Source organism: Cryptomeria japonica, chromosome 10 (assembly GCF_030272615.1).
Source record: "Cryptomeria japonica chromosome 10, Sugi_1.0, whole genome shotgun sequence".
NCBI classification, from domain to species: Eukaryota; Viridiplantae; Streptophyta; class Pinopsida; order Cupressales; family Cupressaceae; genus Cryptomeria; species Cryptomeria japonica.
Genome location: NC_081414.1, coordinates 61329710 through 61343713, shown reverse-complemented (window position 1 = coordinate 61343713; position 14004 = coordinate 61329710).

Genomic DNA, 14004 nt, shown 5'->3' with positions numbered 1-14004 from the left:
TGACACTTTATATATATATGAGATGATTTATCTTTGCGGTAGCTATATGCATGTGTACCTATGTGATGAGATGTTCTTATGTGATGCTTATGATATGGATGCAAATATCTATATGATGCAATGCAATATATATATTTTTGTTCGTTTATGTTTTATGTGTGTATGCATGATGCAAATGTGAATGTAAGTAATGCAGATGAATATGATAATGCAAATGTAAATTGTGCTAACAGGTGTTGTGTGCAAGATGTGATGCAGTTGTGATATCTATATGTATGTATGAAATACTTATATGTGGTAATGTAGGTGTAGCTACATGAAATGCAAATGTTTTTGGTGTGTCATTATACTCAGTCATGTGATAGCAGGCTATGCGGACTCGAGAAGGACGATGGAAGTCAATCAAGAAAGGGGGATGGAAGACAGAAGATATGAAAGTGAAAGAGCTTCTTGTGCGTTATCATCATTGAGCTTTATTATGGCAAAATAGGTTATGACAATCGAGGCATATGTTTGACCCAGAAAGTCATTGTACCTATTTGCATGGAGATAAGACAGTCATAAACAAGGAATGCCCCAATTCACACTAGACTCACAGTGTCCTCATATCCTTGGACAAGTCATAGCATTACTAAGAGACAATCCACAGACAGAAAATACAAATAGGTGACGATACCCCATCCTCGCCTTTCTAGTCAAAGACATCCTAGAGATAGAAGCTCTAGTCAGAGACATCCCGGAAAAGCTAAAAGACATGTCACCAAAAAAGATGAAATCAAAAGAAAACCAAGACTCGACACCAACATCCACTGTAGTCCTCAAGTTTAGTGTCTCTTGTCACTTGTATAAGTCTTATTTGATTGTGGTCACAATGTTATTTTCATAGAAAGGATTAGATAGCACTGAACCATAATGTTGTCTGAGTCTGTTGAAATATTTGATTTGTTGAAGCCCATTGTTGCTGCTGTGTCTCATCTAAAACTGACTGAATCCATGAAACTGATACTTTATTGCAGAGAAGATGAAACTTTATTGCGGATCTGTGATGCAAATGTTGCTTTATTGCGGATTGTGCGCGAATAGACTGAAGAAAGCTGGAAGAAACTTTACTCCTTGAAACATGTGATGTTCTTAGTTCCACACCCATCACTAGACGTAGGATTTGCCTTAGCCACAGATAGGGTCTGATTTGTTATGGATGGAAAGGGATGTGAAAAGGGAGGTTTATTATGAATGGCTAACCAATCTTAGGTAGATCAATAACAAGTCATGATGGGAATGGGTAAGTTTATTGTGAACGAATGGGTTGTGAGTGTGTGCAAAGTGAAATGATGAAAGAGAATCCTGAAGGAGGGAGGAGCAATGTCTCTACGCATGGCGCCGGTGACCCAGTTTTCACCATGGTACTTGCCCAGGGCGCCACCAAAGTGGTTTTCACCATTGGACGAAATTATTTCTCTTTACTTTTTTTGATTTTTCAATATTTTTTGTGTCACAAGGTGCCTGTTTGCTAGGTTTTCACCAAGTAACGATTTTTTTGTTTTATAATTTTTTTGTATTTTTCAAATTTTTTGATTTTTTTGTATTTTTGAATTAGGATATTCCGAAGAGCTATGTGTAGAACCTGCGAAGGTGCATGCTATTGATAGGATCCTCCAAAGGTTCACCTTCCATAGTTGAGAGCTGATATGCCCCAGAGCCATCTACTGCTGTGATGATGCAAGGACCAAGCCAGTTTGGTTCGAACTTGCCCTTCTTCAGTCTGTCTTGCTGATTTTTAAGATTTTCTCTAAGAACCAAGTCACCTACCTCAAATGTGTGAGGCTTTACCTTATGATTGTAGCTGCATTGTTCCTTGACTGAATGATGTGTAGCTCGAGTGACTATCTTCCTTGATAAAGGAACTAAGATAGAATTACTAGTGTGTGGACTACACAAGCCCGTATGCGTGTCACCTAAAGAAGTTTGGGCATCCTTGACAACAAAGTCCTTCGAGGAAGCTCCATTAAAGGTCCATGATGTATCGCCAAAAGGGAAAGGATGTGTGGAACAAGTGGATGAGTTATGAAGGCTTATGATTATGAAAAGAAGTGAAAGTAGGATAGCCTGATGGAGACTTAGGATCAACAAGTATGCTTTATGACTTAAAATTGTAGAACTTTTGCCCCCAATTATTTTGATATTAGGGGAGATCAACTCTTGCTCTTTTTGCTTCATAGGATTTTTATCCTTGACTTTGATTTTTGCAGAGTCCAATAGCTTTTGATTTTGATTTGGACTAAAGGACCTTTCTTTATTTTTGAATTTTAGATTTTTCTTTTCAAAGCTTGATTTTTGATCCCCAATAAGTAAGGGCTTTTGTGATTCTTGTTGATCCAAGTCTGGAAGTGGAGTGGAAATGGAATGAGTGGATGATATGGTAAAGCTATGTGAGTTATCAAGAGGGTTGGTGATAGACTCAATAGATTCTTTGTTGGAACCACTCTTAGGACTATTGATATCAAGAGTTGCTTGCACCGCTAGAGGAGATTTGCATTCGGACTTAGTAGCCACAACACTAGGTGGTTCACACCCAATTCCTTGGTCTTGCATATTGCTTGTAGATTGTTCTTGTCGACCAAATGTGTTAGGAGATAGTGGGAGTTGATCAACATGAAAGATATACTCACCACATCCCATGTCTTTAATCTTGAATTTTTCTTTCAGCTTTGTTTGTTTTGACATAGAAGCTTTTAATGATTCTGGATCCACATATGCTGAAGATGGAACAACTTCTCGATTGACTAGAATTGTTATTTTTGATCTAGGTCACAGATTATTGCAATATATAAATGGGTTAGGATCAGCTTTGACGGTCACTTCAACTCCATTGTGTGGAAACTTGATACATCGATGATATGTAGAAGGGACTGCTCTCATCTCATGAATCCAAGGACATCCTAGCAATATGTTGTATGTGAGATCAAGGTCAAGTACTTGACAAACCACATCCTTTGTAACTGGCCCAACTCTGAGAGGTAAGATGACTGTGCCTTTGGATGAACGCTCTTCATCATCATATGCCTTGATGGTAATTTTGTTTATAGAATTCACAGCTTTATCAGAATATCCCAATTGTTTAATAGTGCTCAATGTACAAATGTTTAGACCTGCTCCTCCATCTATCAAGACTCGTTTGATTCTATGTTTGTGTATGAAGGCTTCAATGTGTAATGGTGCATTATGTGGCTGACTTACGGAGGCATCATCAGCTTCTGTGAATGTAAGGGAGTGTGGTATGGAAAGGTATCCCACCATGGCTTGAAACTGGTCCATGTTAAGATTAGTAAGAACGGCGGTGTCTCTCAAGATTTTGTCAAGAATAGCTTTATGTGCAGGGGATATGCGTAAGAGCTCAAGAATGGAGATGAGTGCGGGTGTCTTCCCTAACTGTTCTACAAGGTCATACTCAGGCTTGGTTGATGAAGAAGCGGTGTTTTTAGTTGGAGCACCTTGCAAAGTGATTTTACCTCGACAAGTTGTAACATTACATTTAGAGGTAGGTTCGGAAGAAGATCCAACGCCTTTTAGGACAATCCTGGGTCTCCGGGTAGAATTCTCAGACGTTTTGTCCTTGATGATAATGGTAGAGACATAATTGTCCATCGAGATGTGATTGATAGTTGAATCATAGTTGTAGGATGCTCTGGTATAGTTGGTTTGATCCTCTGTGGCTTTAGTTTTTCCCTTGTCATGTTTTGGGAATGGTTCCTTAAACATCTCATGTTCTTGATTGGATGAGTGTCCTTCAATCTCAATGTCACCTCTATCAATGAGATCTTGTATGATGTTCTTCAGTCGATGACAATTTCCTGTCTTATGACCCTTGCTCTTATGAAATTCACAATATTCATCATCATTCCACCAATTTGGTTTAACCTTTGGTTCATATGGAGGAAAATATGGAATTGTTATCACCTTGTTTGCCACAAGCTTCTTGAAAACTGACTCAAGTGGTTCTCCCAATGGAGTGTACTTCCTTCATGATCTGGAAGTTGTTTGAGTATTTACTTGATTGTTTGTAGAACTTAATCCTGAAAAGATGAATTTGGGTTGCACTGTGTTGGCATCAACAACACCATCATTGACTGTATTCTTGTTTTTATTCCAAAATCTTGACTTGTCTTTTCCTTTAAAGTCATCTTTGTTTTCCTTAAATATCTTAATGACTCCTTGTTCAATTAGGACCTTTTCTGTTGCTAAGCCTTTTTCGATAACGTCCTTGAAGGTAGACAAACAAGCTTTCCTTAAGTCATAACCAATCTCTTTGTTAACATTTTGGGTGAACATCTCTACCATTTGTTTTTGTGGAATCTCACAAGAGCATCTGCTAGCTAGATTTCTCCATCTTTGTAAAAATGATGCAAAAGATTCTCCCTCTTTTTGCTTGGTGTTGCACAAAGTAGTGACTGATATGTCTGTCTCTATATTGTAGGAGAAATGTTGAATAAATGCTTCTGATAGGTCACCCCATGACTTAATACTAGGTGGAAGTTGGGAGAACCATTCCATAGCTTGATCACCTAAGCTTTGTGGGAATAATCTCATCAAATATGTCTCTTCTACTGCTACCTCAATGCAAGCTGTGAAAAATTGTCTTATGTGTGCCTTAGGATCCCCTTTTCCTCTATACTTATCAAATTTAGGCATCACAAAGTGTGTAGGAAAAGGAGGCATTGGAATGCTCTTGTCAAATGGATAAGGACATATGTCTCTCATTGTGTATGTTGGCTTCGGTGTATTTATGTCCTCCATTTTCTTTTGTAAGTCCTTGATTTGTTGCTCCAAATTGCTCTTAGGTGGAGATCGACTTCTTGGACCATATCCTATGTTTGAGGTACCCATTGGAGAAGGTGCATGTTGCATATATGGATGATATTGATCATACACATGTTCATATGGAGGAGGCCTGTAATGATGTTGCATATATGGACCACTTGGTATAGATTCATGTTGAGGAACACCATATCTATTTTGTGCATGTATACCATACTCTACAGGCATGTCATGTTCTATTGTATTGCCCCCAAATTTGACATGAGGTTTCCTTGTGTCCAAATTTTGAGCATGCCTTGGAATATCCCATTGCTTTGGTGGTTGATCCTTAGCATTGATATGTGATTGAGCATATTTTTCTCCATAAGACTTCCATAATGGTCTGCGAAGGTGAGTATCATATGTTTGACCATGTGTATGTGGGACCTCTGGTTTTTGAAGCAAAGCTGATGGTGATTCACGTACCATGTGTGGTCCTCTATTTCCTCCACTATTAGGTCTCCTTTGATCCATATTGGAGTGAGGTTGTTGCAAAGGTCTATGTTCCATTATTTGAGACATGTCAAAATCATGAGGTATCTTGGCTCCACTTTGTGCCATCATTTGTAAGAAGTATTGTCTATCCCTCCTCATTATTTCCTCAACCAATTGATTGAAATGGGGATTCATAATGGATTCTTCCACATCTGCTGAATGTACTGAAAAGTTGTCCACATTGTCATTTTGTGTAGCATTGTTGTTTATAATGTCCATGTTCTCAACATTTGGATTGTTTCTATAGGCATCCATGTCAGGTAATGTAGTATGATCAGAATTGAAAAAGATCTCATTGTCATACTCATAAGAACTCATGTTTGCGGACTCTTGAGCCTCTTTAGTTTCTCTCCTAGATTTTTGAAGACGAGTTTCAACCATGAACTAGGTATTGACCAAGATGTGAGAGACTAGATGAAAAATGGAAAGAGTATGGAAGACCAAGAGTTGGATGGAATGTCAATGAATCTGAAGTGTACTTGCAATGTCCAAAGTGTAAGACCAAGTATGTATGTAGTAGAGTAGGTGTGACTTCCAAAGAGAGGATAGTTTCTCTTGATGAGGTAAGTTGACCTTGACTCTAAGTAAGACCAAATGAGACCCAAAGGTAAGAAACCTTGATGAGGGACCACTTAGCAAAGTGTTGTTGTATGTAGTGTGTTGACAAAGTATGATGAGGACAAGCAAGTGACCTTTGGACTCAAGTTTAGACAAATGTGAATGTAATGAGAGATTTAAAGCAATGATGGATTTTGTGAGACCCAAAGACAAGTTGAATGCTAGATGAAAACCTGGAGAAACAACCTAGGAAGCTCAAGAATTCTGAAACTGATTGTTCTTGTTTGCTTGACTGTAAAATTTTCCAATTTGTGAAGTTGTGACCAAATCTGAATGTTTGACTGTTTTTCGTGACAAGAGGACACAATGTTGATGAGGACTCAATGTTTGCAAGTGTTTAGACTCTCCAAGAAAAGTGTGTTGTTTGATGTAAAAATGTTTTGCATACACTTGAAAACACAAAAGACACAATGTTTTGCTGTTTGGTTTTTGAATGTTTTGAATGTTTAAAATAAGTCAAGCACAATTCTTATGGCTGGCCAAGACAATAGTTGTTGATCCCACATGAGGTTTTACCCCCGAGGCTACGCTATTCAAAGCGGATACTTAGATTCTTGACCTCACTAGCTCCACCCTCAGCACTCACTTCTCGGGTCAGCCAAGCATCAGTCCCCACGAAAACTCCCCATGACGAACTTTGTATCTCTACTAAGAACCGTATGTGTGTGGGCCGCTACCAGAGGTCCGACCTCCTGCCCCAACAACTAGAAGGATTTGGGCTTCTAAAACAAAAAGGTGCTAGTAAGGGCATCCGCTCGTGTGGCCATACATGCGGCACTTTTAGCTCTGTAAATACAGAAGGCTCCCACCCGGTAGGGGTTACGCCCTACAAATGATCAAATAAATTTGATCAAACGGGTTTATGGGGAGACATAGTGTCGGTATGAACTAATCAGCACACGTTATCCATAGTTTTCACCATGAATACATTTGTTTATAGTGGTTTGGAAGAGGTGGGTTTTCCTCGCTACCACTTGGGTCATTCTCTTCTCACTAGTAGTCCTAATGACCACACGGGAAGACAGGCCCTCTAAAGATTAAACAAAAAGAGCCTTTTGCTCAAGACACAAAAGACAATGATTCAATTTTAGTGCACCAATTGAAGTGTTTGCTAGTCTATGAAAACAAGACACACAATAAAAATCCAATAACCTTTGCCAAGGATCTGCAATAAATATTTATTAGTAGTTTGGATTGTTTGAAATAATCACCCCTTCCTGCAAGCACACAAGTTAGGTAAATTTTAGATCCAAAAGACTTTGTGAAATAGGGGCCTTCAATAATGCGTTTTGTTGACCAATTCAAAGATCTGATTAATCATAAAAAAAGACCACTTGTAAAATTTCAAGAGATTTCCAGAAATGTAAGAAAACCAAAAAATTTGCTAATTTGCTCCAAAAATTAATTTTTTATGAAAAATCATAAAAAATTCATATAAAATGCAAAATCGATCCAAAAAATCTAAAATTTTTATTGGAGAGTCTTGATGGTCTTCCAAACTTGCACAAAAAATTTTCTACAACAAATCAAAGCAGTTTGTGAGATATGAGTAAAATAATGCAAAACCCTAATTTTCAAAGATCTAATTTTTGAGGAATGATTTTACATCAAAGTTAAAATCACAAAGAATATATCCTGTGTATAATTCTGAGAGATTTCCAAAAATGTAAGAAAATACAAAAAATTCACTAATTTTCTCTCAAAATTAATTTTTTATGAAAAATCATAAAAAATTCATACAAAATGCAAAATAGATCCAAAAAATCTAAAATTTTTATTGAAGATTTCTAATTTTTTTCTTGACCTGCAAAAAAAATTTGATATCAAAATTCGAATCGGTTTGTGAGATCAGATCAAGATAAGGAAAAACCCTAATTTTTAAAGATCCGATTTTTAGGGAAATGTTTTGCATCAAAATTAAAATTACAAAGAACGGATCCTATGTATAATTATGAAAGATTTCCAAAAATATAAGAAAATCCGAAAAATTCTTTCATTTGCTCTCAAAATTAATTTTTTATGAAAAATCATAAAAAATTCATAGAAAATGAAAATGTCCTCCAAAAATTCTGAATTTTGGTTTGAGAGCTCCTGATACTTTCTTCAACCTGCAAAAACAATTTGGTGCAAAATTTCCTAGCCGTTTGTGAGATATGATCGAATCTCTCCAAGATCTTGATTTTGTGTCCAAAACCCTAGCTGCACAAGGTTATTCTCCAAATTGTTTTACAAAATAGCAATATAGGGTTAGAAAAATCTATAAAAAACATAGATCTAAGAAAAATCCATGTCCCACGGGGCGTGCCAAAATGTATATGGTGAAAATGGATAACGATAATAACAATATTGAAAGACTAAATGAATTCAACCACAAAATCCTAGCCTAACAATCAACAAAGATCCACCATAACATATGAAGATTACCTAAGACAATGCAAATCACATGAAATCACAAAGATTATACCATCACATGTCCAATAGGGTTTTGATCTCCATTCTTTCTATCTCCATTGATCTTGCTTGATATATTTGCTCTTCAGATTTTATGTGCACAAGAGCTCAACAAAGAACGGAATGTGGTTGCAAGAAGGATCGTAGTGTAGTCAATTGATCAAGTAGTTAGGTCATTAGGATGATTGATTAGAATGCATAGAACGATTAGGGTTTGATAATGAAGGAAGCATCTCCTTATATAGAAGACACTATATGAAATGGAGGGATAAGATTGAGAGGTGTAAAAGGAGGTTGGCTATGATTAGAGGGTAGGTAGAAGAAATAATAAAATAATGAGAGGGGTAGGTAGTGTATGAATTAAGAGATGAATGCCATGTGTCATGGGTAGAAAAGGTTAATGAATTAATTAAATAAATAAAGATTTATTTAATTAATAGAAGAAGTGGGATCAATTAAATAAATAAGATATTTATTTAATTTAGGAAAAGGATAATTTAAATAAATAAATGTATTTATTTAAGTGAGAAATAAGGCTAGAAGAGGATAAATGAATTAATTAAATAAATAAAGATTTATTTAATTAATAGAAGAATTAAGCTTAGATAATTAAATAAATAAAATATTTATTTAATTAGACATGACAATTTTAGGTGTCTACAACTGTAAACTTAGTTAAGTCTGTTTGCATGTGTTTCTTTGTATCCTAAAATCATGCTAACAAATCTCACATTTATGTCAATCACATCATTAACCCTTAGAGACCTTTTGTCGGATGTTGCACCAGTTAAGTTCATTACCAGGTCATTTGAGACCTTCTTTGTTTTGTCTGGTCGGCTACCAGTGGAGGGTAACCCTGTTACAGCTTTCACTGCTTCCTTGGTAATTTTATGGATTGAATCTAACCAAAAGAATGCACCATGTACTCTGCTCAATACTATCGTACTAACTTCCTTGGGGAAATCCGGAATGCTGAGGATCTCAGTGAATCCTAGGGTTTCAATAATTTGGTGTTCAGGTTTTACTTTACCAGAATCATCACAAATAACAGATTTGTACATGTTCTTGATTTATTCATCTCCTAATTCTTCTATGTGGCAATGGATATAGATTCTAGGTTCTTCTGCATAAACAACTCCTTTGGGAATTTGGGAAAAAGCACCTACATTGTCATCCTTTTTAGCTATCTCAAGAACTAGCTGAAATACAAGCCTAGGTCATTTGATTACCTCGACTACAGTAGGGTTTGCTATGAATTCAGGTACAAAGGAGGATGCCATGATTATAAATACCTTTTTCTGCCTTAGGAAGGATTGATTGCTGAAATGTCTTGCCTCTTTGCTTGAAATGCCTTAGCTCTGGAGATTTCGCGCTCTTCGAATGTTTGAATGCTTAGTGAGGTGAAATGGAGCAAAAAAAACATTAATTTATAATGTCAATTTGCCAACTACCACATTTAATGCTTGTCGGTTAAGTAATCATTTAACATATCTGCCGATATAGAAGTAGATTCAACTTCTTACCATCAACTGAGGGAATAATAGCATATGTCTCATTGATTGCCAAACTCTCAAGGAAATTTTCTTCAATTTGATGAAGAGACTCCTACCGATGGAGTGCTACTCTGTTTTGCCGATGGAGTGTTGCTTGGTTCTACCAGTGGAGTAGTATTCCTATCCACATTCAGTTCTGATTTCCTGATCCATTGTTTTGAAAATTCTTGCTTAACTTCTTCAACCTTTTCTTTTCCTTTCAAACTAGGACCTTTGTTGTCTGTCGATGATCCTTTACTTCTACAAAATTTAGCAATATGCCCAATTTTGTTACATGCATAGCAAGTCACATTATTCTTTTGAATAACTTTCCCATAACCTGTGCCGGTTTGTGTTTTGCATTGATTAGATAGGTGTCCAAATTTTCAACAAACATAACATCTTGCATTCATTCTGCAATTCTCAGAGTTATGACCAACTTGGTTGCATTTTGAACATTGACCGACGGGGGTGTTGATATTCTGATAATTTCTAGATCTACATTGATTTTCTCTATGACCATACTTGTTACAGTTAAAGCATTTGCCACTGAATTCATAAGCAATAGGTTGTCTTATCGATTTGCTATGATCCTGTGTGTTTGCAGTACCAGAGCTTTCACCAATTTCAAAGCCAATTCCACAAGTGTTACCTTTAGGTTTTTGATTCTTCAGCAAGTTACCAAGTTCTTCTGAGCTTTTCTTGAATTTCTCTTTATGTTGATTTGCAGTATCTAGTTCTCTTTCTAAGACTTCTTTCTGTCTCATCAGTTCATTGGAGTCATTCTGAGTGTGCGTCAGATCTGTCTTCAACAAATCATTTTCATAATTGAGTCTTGTGTTTTCGTTTGCAGCATCACTTAGTCTTCTAGTCAAATATTCTTCATTCTTCTTTCTATCTTCAATTTCTTTACAAAATCTCATAGTCATATCCTGCATCTCATTCTTTGTTGTCATGTTCTCTTGTTTCAGCTTGTTTATCATATCATTAAGAGTTTCTTTTTCATCATTCTCATTTTGCAACTTTTCACAAAGTTCTCTTCTCTTGTTTCTTGAAATAGTAAGATTTTCTTGAAGTGCTTGAATAATACCCTGAGCAACCTTTAGATCATCTTCAAGTTTGATATTTTTCAATTTTTTTGCATCATAGTCTGAGAGAGCTCCTTCAAGTTGCTTCATCAAGTTTTCCATCTCTACCAGTGTCAAGATCTTCCTCAAGCTGTTAGGCTTTTGAAAATAGAGGACCATACTCTAATACCAATTTTTAGGATTCCCATAGATACTGAGAGGGGGGGGGGTGAATCAGTATCTAACCGGTATATTAAATTTATTACTAAAACATGCAGAAAATATTAATACTGTGTACCGGTAAGCAGAAAGTAATGCAATAAACAGAGATAAAAACAACCACATGAAAAACACACCATAACACAAGGATTTAACGAGGAAACCCGGTGTGGGAAAAACCTCGGTGGGATGTGTGACCCACAATATTCACTTACTGGCCAATAAGAGAATATTACTGCTCCAAGAGGGGCCTACACATGCAGGAAGGCCAACTGCCTACAGCTCACTGCTCAAATACAAAATAGGAAGTCTCACTGACTTACAAAATGGATTATATAAATCCAATGTCTTGTACTGCTTCAAAATAGCATCTATAATGCCAGATCCAGTACCAGTTTCTACTCTACTTTTTACATAAACCCTTAACCTATAATTCACATAATAGGTTTGCCTTATTTTGCCTAATTACATTCCTCTTTCTTACTTACAAATGTTCTACAAAGATCTCTCTTATATAAGAGTCATTTTACAACTTGCCAAGTTGGCTTACAATGATTTTACAAATAATAAACAAAATATAATACAACAAAAATCCTGTCGGCCTCTGTGCCGGTATGCTACCTTTCACTACCGGTGCCGGTGACCTGAGTGCCGGTGTAGAGTCTAATCTTGCTAGTGCCGATGGAATGCCTTGCTAGTGTCATAGGATTGTAAGGTTGCCATCGATGACAAAACCTTCAATCACCTACAATGTCTCATTGGAGTGTGCATATGCCAATAGTGGTGGAGAACCCATGACCCCACCACTAGATGCTTGTGTCCTGTCTCTCCCTCCAATGGTCATCGTAGTCTGCAATGGTCTCCAGAAGCTCCTAGCCTACTGATCTGGTGGCACCACTCCATAGTATAGGTCTCTCCAGTAGGCTATCTCCTCTCCTACCCATAGAATATAGGTATATCCGACCCTTGTGTCCTCTGCTGCCTGCCTGCTTGCCCTTAGTGCTGTCTCAGCCTTCGTATAGCGCTGAATAGCCTGATCCCTCTCCCACTTAGTGTCCCTAAGCTGTCTCTTGAGCCTCGCTCCATCCCTCTCTAGTTCTTGGATCTCATCTGCCTGTCCCTGGTAGATCTCCCTCAAGGATAGTAGCTCATCCTCCTTCCCTCACCCTATCCCTGTAGCTGCTCTTGTCCCTGTCCCCGTCCGTGTACTTGTTTGGGAACCTATGCTGTTGGTACCTGTAACGACAATCCACCTCTACCCCTCACTACATGCACATGTCTCTCCTCTCCTCCATCTCTCCTTTGAGCCATTCTCCTCTCTCCCACTGCCCCTTGCCTCCACCGTCGGCCTCTGCCTCCACCATCTCCACTATCATCTCCACCATCCCCACCATCACCCTCTATCAGCTCCCTTGGATCCATTAGCTGTAGAAATGGATGCTTTGCTTAATATGCATTGTACTCTGCATCCATCCCTGCATCCTCCACATCTGCCAATATATCCCAAGGCATGGGAACCATCTCTAGCATCTGTGTCATAGCTTGATCATACGACAATAATGGCCCTAAATGCACCTAATCCCTCATTGTCCGTGCATACATCCCTGAGCCCCATGCCATCTGTTGTATCCTATCGATCTGCCTGCATACTCTATTAATCAATTGCCATTCAATAACATATGGTGTATGCCCAATTAGATACCTACTCCTGAATACATACAACATCTCCACTGCATCATCCTCCCACTCCCCATAATCCCGGTAAGGCCTCCATAGCACACTAGCTATCTCATCAATAACCCGACACCAATACTCTAGCCTCCCAATCCATGGCTGAGAAGTAATCATATCATACAGGTGTACATAGCTGCTCCCATTTCCTTTGCCTCTAAAATGTATCAGACATGTAACTGACAGATGCTCATATGCCCAAACCTACAGTAAGGTCACTCCACATCCCAATCCTATTGACCATGATATACAAACTGATGCAACTCATAATACACATGTGCCAACAGACATGGCCCCCATGCAAACTTGGTGTGCTCAGTCACCATTGTCTCCAGTGTCCTCCCCCATCCCACAACCAACCTCGTGTCACCTTGTCCAGATAGAGGAACCCACTGATAACTCCTACCAGCACTGTCAGTAGCACCAATTTTGTAGCTGTCATAGTATCCCAAGCCACATGTCCCACCCTCATCTCTAGTCCTGGATCCTAGAACACTCATCTCAGTGCATCCTGATCTCCCTCTCGATCATAAGGAACCAACTCCCTAATGATCGGTATCCTCAGTATCCTGTATACATCCTCTAAGGTGACTGTAAACTCACCCATCGGTAAATGAAAAGTGCATGTCTTGGAGTGCCATCTCTAAGCTAATGAAGTCAGCAATCCCATGTTCACCCGAAACTCAGGCACATACATAATATATCACAAACCCATAGCCTCCACTACTTCTCTATCCTCGAATATCAGCTCTAGTCGTAAACTCTGAGTCGAAGGGAATCTCTCCCGTGACTCCAACATAGGTAGATCCTTCTGCAGTCAAGCAAATTAACTATGTCAATCCTAGTGGTACTCCTTGTTCATCACAAAGTGCTGCTTTTTATCCCTAGTGCTTATATCTATCATATGACACTCTATTTTAGTGGTACTCCCTATTCATCACAAACTGCTACTTTTTATCCTAGTGCTTATATCTATCATATGGAACTCTATCCTAGTGGCATTCCCTGTTCATCACAAAGTGCTGCTTTTTTATCCT